This window comes from Equus caballus, chromosome 16 (genome assembly GCF_041296265.1).
Source record: "Equus caballus isolate H_3958 breed thoroughbred chromosome 16, TB-T2T, whole genome shotgun sequence".
Lineage (NCBI taxonomy): Eukaryota > Metazoa > Chordata > Mammalia > Perissodactyla > Equidae > Equus > Equus caballus.
This window is the reverse complement of record NC_091699.1, coordinates 49982796-49986877: the sequence shown is the minus strand read 5'-3', so window position 1 is coordinate 49986877 and position 4082 is coordinate 49982796. Positions and strand designations below refer to the sequence as shown.

Here is a 4082-nt window from a genome sequence, read left to right as displayed (position 1 = left end):
ATAATAATGTGTGTGTGTGGGAGGAGACTAAGTATCTTTTCAAGATGGCAAAGCTTGGCTGTGGAAGAGTGAACTTTGAAGTTAGGAATAATAGACACAACTCAAACCTGTTTCTTCCACTCCAAATTCTGCAATGCCTAAATCTCCGTGAGTTCCCATTTCAGTTATCTGAGGGTGGTGTGCACTGTCCACTACCACTCCCAAATTCAGCCGTGCTTGCCAGACCTGAAACTGTTGAAGAAAAGTAGAAAAGCATTTTAGAGATATGTCATACCCAATTTTTGAATTCCTACATTTTTATCTGTATTGCAATTATTATATCCAGGACAGCTTCAGATATTTACACAGTACTATAAATTGCCATATCTGCATATGCAGTTAATTATTTTGTCAGTCAAAACTGTGTATTCACTTTATTGAAACATTTAATTTAGAATGTTTCTATACTGACTCATAGAATCTTAAATTAGAAAGTTGCCTTATATGGAATCTGCCAAGTTCAGTGTTAACATTTAGTAGCATTGAGGAATACTGGGATGGAATGCTCATTCCCTTAAATGGGAGCTCTTTCTACCACTTGGGACTAAAGTCCCTCAAAACACCAATTTCTTTTAAAGGGAGAGTTCAGAGGTTATTAGGTGACATAAATTGCTTAGGTCCCAGTACTGAATGAATGGCCTTAACTGGGGACATGCACATAGTTCTGGGAGGTCAAGTGTGCTTTCTCAGCACTGTTCTGATGGGCCACAGTATCTACCATGATAGTCTTCAAAATTTTTGCTTTCAATCCCTCTAAATTTGGTACCCACATATATTTTTTAAGTGACACATAAAATTTTTCATCATAAGTTTAAACAGTTACAAATGATTAAATTACTGGCTTATTTTTAAACATTAATATTTTAAAATAAAAAGGTTTAAAATGAAAATCATTCTTTAAGATGTACCCAGTAGAAGCTACATTCTATGGTGATTTGATGTCACCAACACATAGTTGAAAAACACATGAATGAACTCAGAGTTTGAAATTTTACATTATTTCTTTCTTTTTCTTGAGTGAGTATTTTCATTCTACTTTCCTCACAAATTTATTTCAATGTTTTGCTTGATAGTCCTTTACTAATCAGGCTTTTCTACTTTTCTTCAGCAGAAATATGCAAATAAATTTTTTTACTTCCCTGTGACCATAGGATATAAAGTATTAATAAATTTCTCTTGGATTGAGTTATCCTCACAATTATTAGTAGTACACATTGATCAAAACAACATAAACATTACAAATTTTGATAGTTATTTTACATAGAAGCCACTTTTGATTAGGTATATATCTCTCAATGTGATGCATGGTGCTGATATTTTCCAGCTAGTTCATGGATGTACCTTTGCATATTACTTGTTGCTAGAATTACTCAGGATTCACCATCAGTTATATTTTTATTCTTCACTTTCACAGATATGTACACTGAAAAATCATGTTCACATTAAATAAGTAGATGGGACTTGAAAGAGTTTATTTTAGCAGTGTCACTTAAGTCCTGGAAGTCCTTCCAAATTATATATCAAAATCACATCATGATATCAAAAATAATTTTAATGATTTATATGCTGTAATCTTGATTATATTTTCCTTAAATTTTGATGAAATAAGAAAATTGGAAACCACCTAACTTCAAAGAGAGCTATGCTTTAGTCACAGAGCCATCTCCATGCTCAGTTTTTAAAAGATGCTCTGTCCAGATCCACCAAGTAACTATCAGTAGTATCTGTGGCTTTTTCACCAAAATAGGGCTTGTCCAACCTGATATATACAGAAAGGGTTGAGAAAATAAAAATGTTATTTTTTATATTCATTTGCCAACATAATATTTTAATAGTGAGTTTTACATCACAAGATTATGTTTTTGTCAGAACCTTGAAGCTGCAGATTCAGCTTATTCATTTTATGGGACACATCTAGTACATAGCTTAGTTGGCAAAACCAGTTCTCACCAAATTAGTCAGCCAAATTAATCTTTCTTTCAGGAAAAAGCCTGACTTCATTTTAAAATAAAAATAAAAATTGTAATGCATGTCCCCATAACAGCCATCTCATATATCGCTAAGATATGGCCAAATCGCAGAGCCTAACCGTGAGATTATGCCTGAGTGAAGATGGACTGAGGCACTTCACCCTTTGGTGTTTCCTATTGACGCTTTCTGTGTTACTCTCGCGGCAGTAATCCTTAGAGAATTGCATTCCCAAATTGTCCCTTTATCAACCTGGAACTTTTCTTCCCAGATCAAGGCATAGAGTAAGATTTGAGATGAGTAAGAGGTATCTTTCTTTCTTTCCTAAACTGGGAAGCGGGTGGTGAAAGGTGAACAGCCAACTGAGCAGGCGTTTTCTCAGGGAGAAAGAGTAAATATGGAGATCAGGGATATGAAAATTTTTTCTCTTAAAACTAACTATGCCTGTGTGCCCCTGGAAGGACTTCCTGTACCCCTAGGGAGGGCAGACTGAATGCAAGTCCTGCTGCCAAGCCATCCTGCCTGGTTCCAAAACTTTTCTGTTTTATTCACTGCCTGTTGTGCTTTGTTCTCTTACCATTTTGTGTTCTCCCTCCCTATTGGGCATGCCCTCCTTGTTTCTCCAGCTTTTACTTTAATTATACACACTTCACTCATCACTCTGACATTCTGCACGTGTATCTTTAAATTGAGGTATAATTTACACAGTAAAATGCAAAACTCTCAAGTATTCAGCTCCGTGAATATTAACACATGTACAGTCTGCCTGCATTTAAATATATACATATGAGCGCAAGACGAGCTGATAGATCTCCCATACTTCTGCTTGGCTTCTCTTTTCCCACTTCCCTTTGTGTCTTTCCCCTATTGCTGAGACACGAGCCATTAGGCCGTTACCTATTGCTAATGAGAATATAGTGGAAAAAAGATTTGCAAAAACGTTAGACTTTGATATACTGTCTCCTAAAAAAGAATAGTCTTCACCGATATATTGGAAAGAAATAAAAGACCATTTCAGGAGGCCACCTTGGAACTGATCTGATGCAACACTCTAGTTTTAAAAGTGGTAAACTGAGGCTCAGAGAGCAGATAGTACATTTCTAGAGTCATGCGGGTGTTAGATGCTGAGTTTAGAGAGCCACACGGCAGTCTGATGATGGTGAAAATTAAATCCGAAGGCTATTTGAGGCTGGGATTCGTGAGAGTCCTGCATAATTTTCTCAGTTATGAGCCAGATTTCTATTTCTCATTTAAGACATTTCTGGTACATCTAAGCCCATAGTGGCTTGGAATCAGCCTCTACCAGTAAACTCTGCCGTGGAGAGAGCTTAGATGACCACATCTTTACCTCATGATTTTATACTCTCCAAGTCTAAGATAAGCAGATGAGGGATGGCAGTCAGAGCCCTCTTGAAATTTGGACACCAGGGCCTGAGTCAGCTGCTAGTGGAACAGGATAGCCAGTATGTGGACCCAAGTTATGTAAGTGGTGGAGGCTCGCAAACCCCTTTCCCGAGATCTCTGGAACTTTCCTTTCTACTCCTCTTTCCTCTGGCCTGTCATTTCAATTATATTTTGAATTGCTTGAGAACTGTCACACTGCAATAAATTCAATTTTTCATTGTGGAAGCTTAGGTAATTTTTTGTTCCTTGAAAGCAAATGAATCCTGTCTTGGTTGTAAATAGTAATTTTCTAGATAACAGTATACAGGAAAAGAGACTACTCAACTTAAAGGTATTGGCTCTAGTTTAACCCTAGTCAAGAGCCCCATAATGGCACTGCAATCTAGTGGGTGATAAGTCTAAATTATCACTTGAGTCCACCTCCCAGTAGACTCAGGTTGGTTCTGAGACCATTCAGTGGCTGCTTCTTCGAGCCTGGGAGGTGTGCAGTAGGGCAGTCAGCCTTGTTAGCCAGAAAGGTCTTCACGACAGCTCTTTCTCCTGTATCTAGGACTGTCACATTAGAACGTAAGAAGTCTTCTCTGCTGAGATAACCTCTTCGATGTGACTCTCCCTAACTCAATACATGCCTTCTTCCAATATTCTAATCCCTTATCTTGCTTAAGGTATCT

The 4082-nt window shown here is 37.4% G+C and overlaps 1 protein-coding gene across 1 annotated transcript in view; it reads left to right on the top strand.

Annotated features, from left to right (window-relative positions):
- Positions 1-4082, top strand: part of FBXW12 (F-box and WD repeat domain containing 12) — a 123935-nt gene that overhangs the window by 90254 nt on the left and 29599 nt on the right.